The following is a 17,254-nucleotide window of genomic DNA, read 5'->3' on the forward strand; positions in this document are numbered from 1 at the left end:
AGTCCAGGTTGGCAGGAACTTTCTTCAATGAAAGAGATGACTGTAGACAAACATGAAGGGAGAGAAGAAAGCAGTAAAGCAAATGACAGAAACTTGACCAACCCATTTGCCTGTCATAAACATTACTAGTGCCAATATAGTCGTAATGCTAATTTTTAATTCTGGTGCTTTCATGTAAACAAATTCAGTCACCCAAGGCAAAACCAGAAGCCATCTGAGACTCTCTTTTCATTTTCCACATCACATCAAGCATCAAGTCTTATCAGTGTTGGCAAATTTAAAACAAACAAACGTATTCCCACTTCTTGCTATATATTCACAAACTCCTCCCTCCGCCACTGTTCAACTCCCACATCTCTGTGCCACAGTCTCCTGAGTGATTTTGTTGCTTCAAGTTCATTTCCTCTTTGCTCCATTCTCTCCACTTCTGTCAAATCAGCCTTCCACAGTGTAAAGCAATTTCCACCTTCTGTCTGAGGACCTTTGGTGACTTCACACTGCACACAAGGCAGATTCCAGGACGAGGCCTATCAGACCCTTTGTGACCTCTCTCACCTGCTCCCCATGTTCTCTCCACCCACCACACTGAGCACTTTAACTCCCAGGACCCCTTTAGCTCCCTTGAATGCCCTGTTGTTTCATACTATCCTCTACTACCTGAAGGGCTCAGTTCTAGCATCCCCAGTCATAAAGAAGCCTCACTGTACCTTCTCCTTTGGGTGTCCACCATCTCTGGGACTTAAAACCATCACAACAAATACATATATATAACTATAATGTAGCAGAAGGGATTGTATTTCCTAAACAAAGAGTGTCTTTTTACTTTCACTTTCCCCTATCTCTACTCTCTTCTCTGTACCTCTATTCCCTCCTGTGGCGGCCCCAGTATCACTTCCTGATCATTCTCCCAGAGTCAGAACCCACTGACAGCCTTCAAGAATGACTCTCACCCCCATTCCAGCCAAGCATGAATTTCTCCAAAGGCATACATTCTCTCCCTCTTGTTGGGCCCACCTTCATTCAATCAGCACTGGTCAGTATCACTGCTCACAGGTGATGGAAGGGAAGCATCAGCAAGGACCATGTGTGAGTATTCTGGGGTCAGCAAGGAGAATGCTAATTTGAAAAGTAAGCCTAATGACAACTAGAAATTCCTGTTTCCAGAGTCTGATGGAGAACCACAAAGAGAGCTCCTCACAAATTCTTAGAGGGTCCAGGAGGTGTGTATGGCTAACCTTGCAAGCCCAAACCAATTCAACTCTACAGATTCTACTGCACTTTTGTGAGGTTCCAAGTATGGGAACCTCAGTCTCTGCTTTCTCTGAACTTCCATTCTGAGAAGAAGATGGCATATCAATGAAGTAATGTTGCTACAGGAACTAACTTCAAAGGAAAACACAAGTAGGGTGGTAATAATTACTAATGAAAAGGGGTCTTTGTTTAAACATTTAGAAAACATTGAGTTAAAAGTGAATTGGTTTCTTTACTCTTAGACTTCTTAGAAACTTTAAAGTGCCAGTTGTCACTGTGAATCTCTAAGGGAGCAGTCTAGTTATGGTATTCTCCTGATTTATTGACAGAGAACTGTTCTGGGTTGGAAGACATCTCTTTTAATGGCATTTTACCAAATATAAGAAATATGACTATAGATCCTTACGATACCAGATCCCAGTATACCAATTATAGAAAAGACCCAGAGAGGTAAAAGAGGATTATAGGATAATTTCAGAGAAAGGTTCTCACCAAATGAGTGCCCAAATGGGGTGTTAAAAGAATATCAGCCAAGCTGAGGCAAAAAGGGAAAAGCATTTGGGACATATGTAACAACTTGCAAAAATCTTGGAGGCATGAACTGCCGTAGAGTCAAAGAACTACACATCATTCTATATTATTGAAGTGTAAAGTGCTCAGGGGTACAGATAGGGAGATGAAACCAAGCAGCCCAGCAAGGGACAGACCAAAGAGGATATTTTAAGCTAGGAAGGGGGCCTGAGCTTAATTGTTGCTTTGTTGCATTGATTTCTTTATTGTCTAATGGTATTCATTCATCTTCGTTTAACCAATATTTAGTGACTTTGTGAGGTGCTGCACTCCAGACAGAAAAGGAATCTGGAGTGAATACAGGGGACACTGGAGGTCAGTCACTGACTGGAATCCCTAAACTCCACAGATGCACATAGCTCCCTAAAAACCCAGCCTGATTCACCATGACCACTACCATGCCATCATGCTCCTCACGCCCTTGGATAGGATGGAAGGGGCCCAGAATCTTTAAACATCCTTGGGTCTGGGGTGGACAGATGAAGTCACCATTGTCTGTCACATCAGCTAGAGCAAAATTAATGACATGGATCGTTGTCACTGAGGGGATGACCTGTTGAAATAATTGAAAGGAGACTTGCCTGAGAGAGAAGAATCATGGGAAGGCAGAATTGAAAACAAAGCTCGAAGATAAATAGAACTGCCAGCAACAGCCTTTAATGACCTCAGCCCAGCAATGTGGAGATGACAGGAATTTGCAGCAAAAAGGGCTAGTGATTTATGCAGCACATGCCAGGAGGGTCCAGGCTGATGGCAGAGATGTGAATCATAAACCAAGGCGGATTATCTGTCAAGGTGGGATACTGTCTTTAAAAAACAAATGTTAGTAAAGTGTGATTGGTGGCAGGCTAAAGGACTCCTGTCTACCCAGGCGAGTGCCAGCAGATTGTTTTAATGGCCAAACGTGGCCTCTCCACGAGCACTCCAATAAGCCTTGGGTCAGACAAGGTGGGGAAGCAGGACCAACAGTCAGAGGAGAGATCCCCATCAGGTTAGTCTGACACATGGAACCCAAAAGCCAAGCACGCAGAGACAGGCAGCACCCATTATTTCTCTCATTGCTGCAGCCTCCAGAGTGAAGATGCACTTCTTCCTGCCTCCATATCTGGGCATGTGAAATAAGACATTAGGCCCTCTCTTTGTGTTCGTCTCCTGCTGCAGGCAGGAGAAGTCTTGTCTGCATGTCCAAGTGAGAGGCAATCAGCTTTGACACCTAAAAGACTCTCAAGTTTGAGAAGCGCCCAATGGGAAGAAATAACTGATAGACCCAGTAAGAAGGAGGCAACTGATGATTCCCAGAGTGTGTTCTTACAACACTGGCCTTGGAGCTTCCACACCAAACGGGCTTCCATGTTTCTAATAAAAGAGTGCAGACCATGTCCATGCAGTGAGGTGACTGCAGTGGAGGCCTTCCTTTACTGGAACGTGTTCAACCCAGAGAGTTCCCAGGAAGAGAGACTGTTGAAAGGACCAAGCACATCCCACACCCTCCACACATCTAACTTGCCTCCATCTCCTGTTAAAAGAAAAAATTCAGGCAATGCAGCTCACTGAGACTTACTGGAAGTGCATGACAGATTTGCCCTACCCAGCCCCCCCAGACCTGATGATCAAAATTAAACATTACAGTCCAAAGAGTGGACCGTTTCCTAAACTACTAGTTCAGCTCATGTGATGTCTCAGACTGTAGTTAAGTAGTGTAGTGACTTAGTAGAAGGGTTCTTCTGGCCATCTACCCTTAAACTAGGATCCTGCACAGACATGAAATAAGAAAGGTCTGTCCTTAAAGGGAATCTCCACTCTGCTTATCATCAGAAGATGGCCATGGCAGTCACAAGAGAAATGTCTCTTTGGACTTGGAAACAGTGACCGTCAATATCATTTTGAAACTCACCCATCAGTAACTGAAGGAGCTTGTGTGTGTGTGTGTGTGTGTGTGTGTGTGAGTGTGTGTGTATGTGCATGCATGAGGGCACGCATGTGTGTATGTATCATTTTCCTACCTTGAGCAAAGTATTAAGGTTTGCAGATTAGTTGTCTCACCTGAAAATTGTAATTTGGTCACAACCCACTGTGTTACCTGGGGCAACTTAATCTCCAGACCTCAGTTTTCTGATCTGTACAATGGGAGTGTAGCTAGAGTATTAATTCCTATTCTAGTGTTCTGTGATCAACAATGCTCATATATCTTCTCTTTCATCCTGCTTTTCTCTGCTTAATATTTTCGTTCCAGATTCTATGCAGATTCCAAGAAAGTTACTGTTGCCTTTATATGGCAAAACTTTACAACCATCCCTGCCTAGGGTGCAGGTCTTGCCCTTTCTACTGGTTACCAATGCATAGGACTTTGGATTGTGGGTGTGGCAGGTATGATGGATTGTATGCCAGACACCATGCATAATGGTTAACCAAGTGTTTCCATCGACTTTGGGTAGTTTTCCGGGCTCCTTTGTAGGACTGCTGGGGTACACCATAGATTCCAAATCTTTATATACAGATTTCATCCTAGAACATCTGCTTTCCAACAAAAACCTTAACATTCAAGATGACTGCCCTCAACTCAAAGTTGGCTCTCTGCCTGAGTTTTATGTTCTCTTACTGTAGGTTTTCTGCAACCATAGAAATTATTCTAAATAAATAAATAAATAAAAACCCCTCTGGTTGTTCATTCTTCTCTCCACTCAAGTCCTGTGGTTATAAAAAGAGCTTGAGAATTGGCAGCACAGTGATATATCATCTCTGACCAGCCAGACTAAGTCATCTGCTTGTTGTACCAGAAGAACACTGCCTCCCTGTCCCTGTCTCCTGAGAAATCACAAGGGACTTCATAGCATCTGTGTGTCTTTTTTCCTATTGTACCTAGTATGCCCTCTTAGCAATTACCCCCATCATAAGCTGCCTAAGCCAGTCAGTAGATCCGTTTTCCATGGCCACTGAAATTCATTCACTAGTGGACATACCACCTGACCAGTACAATGTAGTATGATGGGATGGCCTTGTGCTAGTTAATACAATGAAATTGCAGCTGCTCCTCCTACCCTTAGGGCCCCTTAGGAGCACAATTGGTAGTCCTGACTATAAGGTCTGATAAACTCAGTCTCTATATTAATTGTACAATGCCAGATCATGGGTCTTCTGACCCTGGGAACCATTAGCACATACCTCTCAAATTGACTCAGGAGTCTCTCAGGAGGAGTACAATTTGCTATTACAGGGTGTATCCATTTGTCTTTCAAGGAGGTAAAAGACATTTTCATTTTTCTCTTACTTTATTAAGTGTGTGAAATTCTGCCCAGAATTGTGTAGTCTCCAGCAGACTGCCTGCATGCATGTAAACTGACATGCATACTCAAGAATAAACTATGTTTTCTTCCTTATTGCTATTGGTATGGAGTGAGGTGGACACTTTTTGTTGGCAGGATTTTCATTTTATTTCCCCAACAGCCCTTTTGCTGGAATGATGGCACAAAAAGGCACTCTTCTCCTCCAGATTCAAAACTCGAACGCTGAGCTACAGACATTTTTCACCCTGAGGAGAGAAGCTGCTTGAGAATAGGGACAATATCAAGGAACTAGGGCCAAGAACCCAGGAAAAAGATGATGATGACTTCACCCAAGTTCCTGGATCTAGCCATGCCTGACCATCTCTAGACTGCTATTTTGCAAGCCAAAGAGTTTTCCTTTTTTTGAGAATTGGCAGCACAGTGACACATAAGCTGGTATAAGTCCAGTTATAAGCATTTTAAGTATTTTTCAAAATCTTGAAACACAATCATAGTATAATACACTTTCAAATTTCTATATCAGAAAGGCTATATCAGCACAGCCCTGCCCTCTTGCCAGAACCCACCCTCCATCCCTTACATGATACTCTCACTGGGTAGTTTTCAAGTCAATGGGTCCAGTCAGCGTGGGGCATCTTGCTGCCTCTCAGAGAACCAATTCCATCTCCATGCAGCCCTACCTACAACAAGCCCTTCATGTCTCCCCTTTTCTTCCTCCATATTGAACTAACTATTGGATCTTGAGTGTAAGTGTGCACCTCTTTTCCTCAAGGGACCTCTAAATCAAATTTTGGGTCTATATCCCACCAAATCAATATGTTCTTCTCTAGGTGAAATTTCTCGCTATTTAGACACCTGGTATACAATCATTTCTTATTTAAAATCAATCAATAAATGAATAGTGTGTCCTGTAATGAGGGCTAATGACAGAAATTCAGTTATACCTTACTATGGTGTTGAGGGTCTCAGCATCCTACAAGTGCATCAGTCCCATATTATGGATTCTCAGTAGACAATCGCCTGGAATACCAGGTTCAATACTGGAGTGAAAGATTGTGGAAGAAGGCTAGGCTTTGGTGAGGTCAGAAGACACTGGTGTCCATAACCACTCAAGGCCCAGAAGGTTCTTGTGGGCCCAGGAATGAATTACAGACACCCTTAGGGACTGCTGAAAACAGAACAGCTTGAGCATGGCTACTCTGTGTTTCATCCCAGTTAAAGAAGAAGACAAAGAAATCAAAGCTTTAATGGATGAAGAACACAGGACTTCAAGCCAGGTACTCACTCTATAAATTTCTGTTCAGTCTCTTAGAGTTTGAGCTTGAGCAAGATATTTACCTAAGTCCTTCTCCTCATTAAAATGAAATTACCACCTACCTCAGGTGTGTGGATATTTAAGCCCTCAGACCAGGGTCTGGTATACCCTATTGAAGAAATACTAGTATCGCTTGTTACAATGTTATAATTATTATGATTATTTCTGACTTCTTGTGACCCCAGTAGCATCTCTCAGGGGGTGATCTTAATGATTCATCTGTGGAAGGAGAAAATATTGCTAACAATCTCAAATGGCATGCCTGATGATCCTCTTGAGTTACTATGCTCTTGAGTTTGTAACTTATTTTTTGATTGTCTCTACAATGTTGTGTGCCAACCAGATTAGTATACAACTATGAGTTATTATAAAAGAATGCTGAAGTACAGTCATTCAAAAAATAAAGGCAAACAAATAGCTACTCCCAGTTTCTCTTTTAGTTTATAGATTCTCATACTAGGCTTCCTCAAAACAGGGTGCACCTTTTTAGATGACCATAACCATTCTACATGGAATATGGGGAACTGCTGTTGAGTACCTGAGAATGAAGCTTTGGGGAAGCTCTGGTTCTTTCTACCTAGTTTCCCACAATCCTTGGGTTAATTCTAGATGGCACAGAAGTTTTAAGAGTGCTACATCCTTTCCAGCACTTATTATTATTTGTATCCTTGATGGCTGCCATTCTAACTGGTGAGAGATGAAATCTCAATGTAGTTTTGATTTGCATTTCCCTAATTGCTAATGATGTTGAACATTTTTTCATGTATTTGTTGACCATTTGTATTTCTTCTTTTGAGAAATGTCTGTTTAATTCATTTGCCCATTTATTAATTGGGTTATTTGATTTTTTTGGTGTAAAGTTCTTTAAGTTCTTTATATATTCTATATATTAATCCTCTATCAGAAGACTAGCCAGCAAAGATTTTCTCCCATTCTGTAGGTTCTCTCTTCACATTCCTAATTGTTTCCTTTGCTGTGCATGCAGAAGCTTTTTAATTTGATATTGTCACATTTATTAACTCTTGGCATTATTTCCTAAGCCATAAAGGATCCTCTTAAGAAAGTCATTGTCTGTGCCTAAAAGCTAGAGTTTTGACCCTACTTTTTCTTCCAAGAGGTGCATAGTTTCTGGTCTAATTGAGGTCTTTGATCCATTTTGAGTTGATTTTTGTGCAGGGTGAGAGATAAGGATCTACTTTCATTCTTCATCATATGGATAACCTGTTGTCCCAGCACCATTTATTAAAAAGGCCATATTTTCTCCAATATATGTTTTTGGCACCTTTGTTAAGTATCAGATGACTGTAGATGTATGCATTTGTCTTTGTGTCTTCTATTCTGTGCCATTGGTCTATGTGTCTGTTTTTATGCCACTACCACACAGTTTTGTTACTGTAGCTCTGTAGTATAATTTGCAATCAGGTATTGTGATGCCTTCAGCATTGCTTTCTTTGACTTAGAATTGCTTTGACTATTCTGGGTCTTTTATTCTTCCAAATGAATTTTAGGACTCTTTTCTAGTTCTGTGAAGAATGTTATTGGTATTCTGATGGGGATTGTAATGAATCTGTATATCGCTTTTAGTAGTATGGCCATTTTAACTCAATATTTATCCTGAAGAATTAAAATCATCTTACTACAGTGATACATGCATACCCATGGTTATAGCAGCATAATTCACAATAGTCAAACTATGGAACCAGACTAGGTGTCCATCAATGGATAAATGCATAAATAAAAGGTATATATGCACAATGGAATCTTATTCAGCCATAAAGAATAATGAAATTATGGCATTTGCAGGAAAATGAATGGAACTAGAGACCATTATGTTAAGCAAAATAAGTAAAACTCAGCAGGTCAAGGGTTATATGTTTTCTCTTGCATGTGGAAGTTAGAAAAGAAAAAGGAAAATGTAGGTGGGGTGTAACTCCTAAAAATACAAGGGAGATCAGTAGAGGAAAGGAACTCAGGGGTGGAAGGTAGATAGAGAAGGGGAAAGTGCTGGGGAGTGATATTGCCCAAATTATATTGTTATATAACAACATATGTAACAACAAATCCCATCAACAGGTACAACTGTAATGTACCAATAAAAAATATGGAAAACAGTTTTAAAAAAAGAAAAAAAAAACTTTAAAAGTAAAAGAATCTATAAATATTAGAATTTAAATTTTCATGCATTGTATTACATTTTTTAAAATGCAGCACTGTAGGAATGAGAAAAAAGAAAAGGAGAATCATGTAGCAATTTATGAAAAACCATGGCTTTGTTCGTTTGATGTCCTATTTGTTTTGCTTTTGCCAAAATTGCACTAGCTAATTGTCTTTTTCATATAAAAATTTTCAAATAGGAAGTGAATTCATAACTACCCAAATTAAAAACAAAACAAAAAAAAATGCTAACATCAAGCCTTTCTTAATATGAGCAATCCAAAAGAGATCAAGATCATCAGAAATAAGGTCAGAAACAAGAGCATCCTCTAGTTAAGAAACAGAGAGGCCTTGAAGATTTGTTTAATGCTATAAAGCTGTGCTCTATTAAGGCTACATGACTCCTCATCCAAGTATGGTGTCCACCTGAGTTTGCCTAAAGGCAGAAAGGGCCGTGGAAGAAGCACAAAGTCCCTTGGCTAATTGTTAGACCTGGGATGATTCAGCATACAGCTTCCAGGCTTCAATCCCACATGTGAATAAGAAAGCTGGGCTAGACCAATTATTCTCATCTTGTGGCTCTTCGATGGTAAGATCCCCAGTGCCCAGGTTTGCAATCATAAGCCAAGAGTGAGCTGGCACCCCTGCAGCGCTTGCCTATACCGAAGGAGGAAACTTTCAACAGCAGATGACTCCAACAGCAACTCATGTAGTTAACCCAGCATTTAATTCAACTGGTGCTCAGATCACTCCAACACAGCAACTTGGAAGCTCTATGGATACGTGGAAACTAATATCTGAGGAAGACATTACCTAATGAGCACCTTTCCTTTAAAGTAAAGAGAATTGAGGTAGAAACTTTTAGCAGGACTTTTGATTATAGCGGTAACTCTGTTTTGAAAAGTGTAACAAACAAAAATGAGACTTCTGGGACTGAAAAAGAACTTTCTAACACCAGTTACTGTTAGGTAATGTCATAATTAATGTTGTTAGAGTGGTCATTAAAATAACATAATTATGTTAAGTGATTTATAAAAAAAAATTTAAAGAGCAATTGAACACACTTGTGACATGAACTGGTTGGTATTTGTGCTTCGACAATTTATGCCAATATCTTTGCAAGCCTCCATCAACCTGATTTACTACTGCTGAGGGTCTTGTCCATAAGCTAATTTGATAACTGGGTCAAAAAATAAAATAGATGAGACAGGGTAATGTCTGGGATAAATACATGGGAGTGGGTGTGCAGACAAAGTACAAAATGCCAATCAGCCATATTCTCATTTCCAGTTAGGACACCTAGTGAAAGACAAATTTTGGAACTTTAAAAACCAGAATCTACCCCCCTGGTTTTGCTGCTCACCTCAAGTTCTTCACTTCAAAATCAAATGCTTCAGAGATGCCACAAGAGCTGACTGGCTAAGCACATTGTGCTTCTGATAAATTACACGGTTTTGTAGGCAGTGTTTTCTTCCTTGCATATGAAGCATATTCTCATGCTAAACTACTCTGTACAGGGAAATATAATTCTTGCCAAGAAAAGCACACAAATTCATTTGTATGAAAAAGTGCTAAAACTACATGTAAATATTAAGAATGTTTATCTTTGGATATGAATTTTGATGTTTTTGTATCTTTTTCTTGTTACTTTTCTATGCTTTCAAAGTTGTCTTCATTATTATTTTTGTATTACAAAATTATTTAAATAAAATGCTATCTTTCTCTAATATTTTATGCTTTATCTCTACTATAACTGACTTCTCCCAAACTGTGAAGTTTAATTATCAATAAAAGAGAAATATTAGATCTTAAATGACCTTCCCTTCTTACATCCTCAAGTCAATCAAAGATCAATTCCCCAGCTCCTTCTTCTTGAGTACAATAAATGAAAGAAAATTGCCCAGAGTTATAGAGACCACAATCTGCATCTACAGCCGTTACAAATGGAATTTTTCACTTTCTTATTAATCCACCCTCTTATTGTTTCCTTTTTTTCCCTCCAGAAGGAATTAACTCCTTGGCATCTTCCAGCACTTTTTCCTACCAGTTTTGCCCAGCTTCCTTATCTCACTCTCTACTGAGATTCTCTATTTCACACTGATATAGAATTCTACCCACTCACTCAACTCAGCAGTGAACTATCTCTTCCAGGAAATACCATTTCATCCAAGTAAAGTAAGTGCTGAGGGCAAATGACAAATACACCTTTTTCCTTAAATAATATGATTTACCCAGGCCTTCACACTGAGTAGCATCACACTGGAATGCAAGTGTGACTGGTAGCTGGAAAAATGGTGCTTCCCTTTGGCCTTATCCTTTTCTCACACTATAATCTTGATAATCTGTGATCTCATGTCCATCAAACAACCTGCAGTCCTCTTTCTTCTTGGAATCTGAAAATGATTTCTATGCTTCGAAAGACCAGGTCACTGAATGGACTTGTGTTTCTAAGTATTTCAGATCAGATATACTGGCATTTACTTGAGACAAAAGGAAAAACTGCAGATTGATCTGTTTTATTTGCATAATACTAGTCCCCAACTACATGGCGACTGTAGCCAGAGTCCAGCATGCGGGAACCAAAGAACTCTAAACGCACTGAGGTTCTTTGTCTAATTCTTTGCTGTAACTATATAGGCTTCTTTCAGGTCAGATTCACAAATTTGGCATCATATTAAAATTAGTTGGGGACTTTAAAAATTTACCATAGCCAAGTTGTTTCTGTACCATTTAAATCGTTTAAATGCTATTACTGCCTGGAGGTAGGTCCGGGCATATTTTTTAAAATCTCAGCATGATTCTAAAATCTACAAGTTTGAAAGACTGGCCTGAGGCAGTAGTTCATAATCTAGGCTGCACATTGGTATCTCCTGGAAATCTTTTAAAAAATCCAACTCATGGGAAGAACTAAGACCAATTAAGTCACAAGCACTTAAAGTGGATCAGGTGTCTATGTTTTCTGATGTCCCCATATGAGTCTAAAGAGAAACAACTTTGAGAACCACTTCCCCAGAAAAATCCCTTCCCACCTCACTAGACAAAATATAGGGAAATATAGGGTGGCCCTCACTTCCTAACAATAGGAAATTGACTCTTTTCCCTTGGGTCATCTTGCCTACCTAGTGGCAAATGTCCATTCTTTCATCAAACTCATTGAACTTAATTCCACCAGAATAATTCTTCTTTAACATTATATACTCTTACCTTCTGCAAAGAAGTAACCCCTCAGCCCAGGTGGCTCTGCTTCTCTCTGGCTCTGCAATTCATACAGTCTTCCTGGTAAGTGGATTCCTTTTCACAAACACACCAAGACACACAGATACATATATAGTCTAGAGAAAATGTCAGGCTCTATTGATGACACTTGATATTTGCCCACCTTTGGAAGTATAAAAAAGAAAAAATCTGATATCAACAAAAAGGAAGAACACATGACAAATTTATATATAATAGGTAATAACCTAGGCAGATTTCTGGAGTGGAGAATGAAGGAAAGAAAGAAGGCTTCAATTGTATATGTAATAGTGTATTACAAAAAGCCTGAAGCAAAATTTACGATAATGTTAGCATTCGTTTAATCTGAATAGTAGTTTCATAGGTGTTAATCATTTTTGCCCTTTTTTGTATATTTGAAACATTTCATTAAAAATTTAAGAATCATTATAATAATGTTTTTAAAAAGTAGTCATCACTATACATTGGAAGGAAATACCAATAACTCGACAAAAGAAGCAAGTTTGCCTTTTCAATTATCAACGAAGTTCAAATTTGTTTTATTCTCAATGAGGGGAATGATTCTCAATATGCATTGAACAATGCAGTAGCCATTGTCCACATGTGGCTATTTTAACTAATGTTAAATAAAATTTAAAATTTAGTTCTTCAGATCCACTAGACACATTCAATAGCCACATGTGACGAGTCTCTATAGTACTAGCACAGATTACAGAACATTTCCTTCATTACAGACAGTTCTATGGACTAGATAATAATGCATAATTATGTGACAAATTGAAAACGATTTTCCTGCACTTCATCCTTCTTCCCTTCGTGTTTCCATGAATCAAAACACTTTGTGACTTAGGAGTTATGAGTGATGCAAGCAAATTAAGTGAACGTTCCATTGTTTTTAACCTCTCTGGAAAGCAATTACTAAAATAAAAAATTACTGAAATCACGTATCAAGAACTGCACATTTATAGCACTTTTAACTATAGGTAGCTATCTCATGGATAATATACAAAAAATTGACCACTGACAAATATTAGTAGGTATCTAATATTAATTAATTCCAGAAGAGATCAACTGATGTTCAAAGTGAGATACCAAGTCAGGGAAAATGTGTACATGAATTGTCAGGACAACATAATTTCAAGTTTCCAAATTACACATCAAAACAGGGCTGGGAGTAACAGGTAAAATAATACTAAAATCTGTGGAAAGACAAATCCTAATCACCATCTTGGCCCCAAGTCTACATTGGTGACTTCTAACAGCACAGCAGTACTCTCCACACCTTTCTCTTTGCTCATGTGAACCTATCAAAGCAGCACAAAGGGCATTTTTGTTTGTTGTTACCAAAGAGAACAATGCTCCACACTTTGCTTTTTCATTTAGTAATGTCATAATAGACATCTCTATTGCACATGTAGATATGGATATGGCATTTTTCTGCATATGCATTGAGTATGATCACTGATAAATATATATCATATATGTATGTATACACACACATATATACATGCTTATACAAATATACATATAATTTTACAAAGTGGGCTATCATGCATGCTGCACAGGGATGGATGGTAAGCAGTTAGTGACATTTTCTTGCTTTTTCCTAGTTAGATTGTTTCTGTGTCCCCACTCCCACTCCTGATCCTTCCCTCCCCACAACCACCCCAATCCCAGATAATTCATATTAACAAATGGGATATTCTTCCACACTTTTTCCACACTCATAAAATCATATTCAGAAACTTAGATATTCTCCTACAATTTGTTATTTGTTTTTTGATTTTCTTGTATTGTCACTTTGTCTCTAGTACTAGACTACTGTAGTCACCAAAATAAACATCCATGTACTATTCATTTCCCCATTTTTTTTATTCCTATGGGGAACGCATTGGAAAAGGAACTGTTGCACACACACATACACAATTAAGTTTCTTAAATTTTGTACACATTTCTAATCCCCCTAGAATTTATTTTCAAGCATGATGAGAGCTGGATTCTTTGTGTGTGTGTGTGTGTGTGTGTGTGTGTGTGTGTGTGTTGTGTGTTGTGTTTGCGGTACTCAGAACCTCACACAGCCTACCCCTGAACTACACTCCCAGCTCCTCGACACATATATTTTTGTTTTTGGGAAAAAAGTCTAGAGAAGGATGTTAAACTCTCTCCTATTGATGCCAGGCATGTGTGAGAGTACCCAGTTTTACACATTTCCAACAATGAAAGATGTTACTACTCTTTGAAGTCTTGACCATTTACAGATATAAAATGACATCTCATTGCCATTGTGTACTTTGACAACTATGAAAATTTCATACCTTCGGTCTATTTATTAGTCAGGTATATATTTATTCTAATAACTGTATTTGCTTATACATTTCTTTTTCCCATTTTTTATCTGGGGTTTTGTCCTTGTCAGTTCTTAAGTATCTTTCTCTACATTATTAAAGATAATAACTATTCTTTCATTGCTGTAGCATTTTTTTTTTTACAAATCTATTGTCATTTGATTTGGCTAATTATCTTTTGCAACATAAGATATTAAAAAAAATACAGACCTATCTTTTCTGTTCTGGGTTTTAAGTGTGCTATCATGAATAAGGTCTTGTCCACCCTTAGAGTACATAGCAGTTCTCAAGGTTTTCTTTAAATTTTTCTTACACGCACCTAATCCCCAAGAATTTATTTTTAAGCATGATGAGAGCTGGGGCCCATCTCTGTTCTCTTCCATGTGGATAGTAGGTTTTCCCAGCACCATTTATTAAATATTTATATATGTTATTATATGTAATTCTCATATTCCCAGAGATCTAATTTTTGATAGTCTATTTTGTTCCTCCAGCCTGTCTTTTCCCATATCACTGTCATATTAATTTGATACTGCAATGATTTTGTAGTTTCTCATATCTGAAGCAAATCCTCATTTGTCTTTTCCTAACTATTTTTGGCTATTCCTGGGTACTTATTCTATGTAAACTTTGTGATCATTTTATTCTAAATACAATAAAGCAATACAACTTGGAAATTTGCTAAATGTATATGTTAATTTGGGGAGACCTCTTAAAATTTTTAAAAATATTTTTATTAGTGTATTGTTATACATAATAACTGGATTCATTTTAACATATTCATAAATGCATTTATTATAATTTTCTCTATTTCAATCTTGAGTACTTTCTCTTCCCCTCCCTTCCTCCCTTGTTGTGATCCCCTTCCTATATTCCCCTTATTGGTCTTCCTTCCATTTATTTATTTATCATTTTTTAATTGTTGTATTATACACAAAAGTGGAATCATTGTGATATATTCATACATGCACATAGCAAAGTTTGATCAATTTCATTCCACATTTCCTCCCTTTTCCCATTCCTCCTCCCTCTGCCTTGATCCCCTCCCTTTCACCCTACTGTTTCTCCTTCTGTTTTCATGATATTCTCCTTTTTAAAATTCCTATTTCTCTCTAGCTTCCACATATGATAGAAAATGATTCTTGACTTTCTGAGTCTGGCTTATTTCACTTAGTATGTTCTCCAGTTCCACCTTTACCAGCAAATGCCATCATTTCATCTTTCTTCATGGCTGAGTAAAACTCTATTGTACATATATACCCCATTTTCTTTATCCATTCATCTGTTGACAGGCATCTAGCCTGGTTCTATAACTTGGCTGTTCTGAATTGCACTACTATAAATATTACTATGCATATATCACTATAGTATACTGGTTTTAGTTCTTTTGGATAAACACCAAAGAGTGGGATAGCTGGGTTCTATGGTGTTTCCAATCCTAGTCTTTTGAGGAATCTCCATATGCTTTCCAAAGTGGTTGTACTTATTTGCAGTCCCACTAACAATATATGCGTATACCTTTTCCCCCACATCCTCACCAGCATTTATTATTATTTGTATTGACAATTGCCATTCTTTTTATTTTATTCTTTTTAGTTATACATGACGCTGTAACTGGAGTGAGATGAAATTTCAGTGTTTTGATTTGCATTTGTCTGACTACTGAAGATGTAGAATGTTGAACATTTTTCATACATTTGTTGGTCATTTGTATTCTTTCTTTTGAGAAATGTGTTTAGTTCATTTGCCCATTTATTAATTGGGTTAGTTGTGAGATTAGGGTTTTTTTTTTTTTTTTTTTGGGTGCTAAGTTTTTTAGTCTTTATATATTCTGGATATTAATCCTCTGTCAGAAAAGTAGCTGACAAAGTTTTGGGGAGAAGACTTTTTAATGAAACTAGATCCATTCAAGAACATGTTATTTTTTCCATTTGTTGATATACTGAGTTAGACTTTCTCCATAAATCCTGTACCATGTTTGTTAAATGTATTCTTATTTTATGGGTTTTTCATTTTGGTTTTGGTAACCATCTTTGACAAATGTTTATTTAGCAACTACTTTTACAGGTACAGGTACTGTTTTGTATGGAGAATACTGATGTAAACAAAACAGTCTCCACTCAACCAGGTGCAGTGGTGCACACATGTAATTCCAGTGGCTCAGGAGGCTGAAGCAGGAGGATTTTAAGTTCAAAGCCAACCTCAGCAACTCAGGGAGTCCCTGAGAAACTCAGGAAGACTCTATCTCTAGATAAAATACAAAAAAGTGCTGGGGATGTGGTTCAATCCCCAGTACCAAAAAAAAGAAAGAAAAAGAAAAGAAAAAAAGTCTCCACATAAGAGCAGCTTTAATATTGTCTTCAATCCACTTTCCTGCTGCTGTAATAGAAAACCACAAACTGAGTAAATTATAAATAATACTTATGTGGTTCATGTTTCAGGAGGCTGGCATGTGGTGAGAGCCTTCCTGGTGCCTTATACCATGAAGGATGGGCAAGTGAGCATGCATGAGATGGAGTAAAAGGGTGAGGGCCAAACTTACACTTCATTAGACACCTATTTGGTGATAATCCACTCCTCCTATAGCAACATCAATCCATTCATGAAGGTAGAGCCCTCCTGTCCTAATCATCCCTTAAAGTTTCCACTTCATACCACCATCACAATGGCAATTTGAACTTCAAAATTAGTTTTGCAGGAGACATTCAAACCATAGGACATGTAAAGATTTTTTTTTTCCCATTTTCATCCTTAGTTTATTTCTAAGGTAGTGAAACCTCTGATTTTGAGTATCTTGAATCTTAGCACATTACCTAATTTTTAAAACTATTGTTGTTTTAATTAGGGTATATAGGTTTTCTAGATATGTTACATTATCAACCAAAAACATAGTCTCATTTCTTTTCCTCCAGTTTTTTTTTTTTAATTTAACTAATGCATTTTCTAGAACCTTGAAAATGAAATAATACTAGTGTCCTGATCTTGGATGTTGGTCTATTTCACAATTTAAAGGTATTTCTTCTCTATTTTATTTAATTTATATTAGGGATATTTTTCTCATCTATTGATATCTTTTTCTCGTTGGTTTAATAAAATGCTGA

This window comes from Sciurus carolinensis, chromosome 16 (assembly GCF_902686445.1).
Source record: "Sciurus carolinensis chromosome 16, mSciCar1.2, whole genome shotgun sequence".
Lineage (NCBI taxonomy): Eukaryota > Metazoa > Chordata > Mammalia > Rodentia > Sciuridae > Sciurus > Sciurus carolinensis.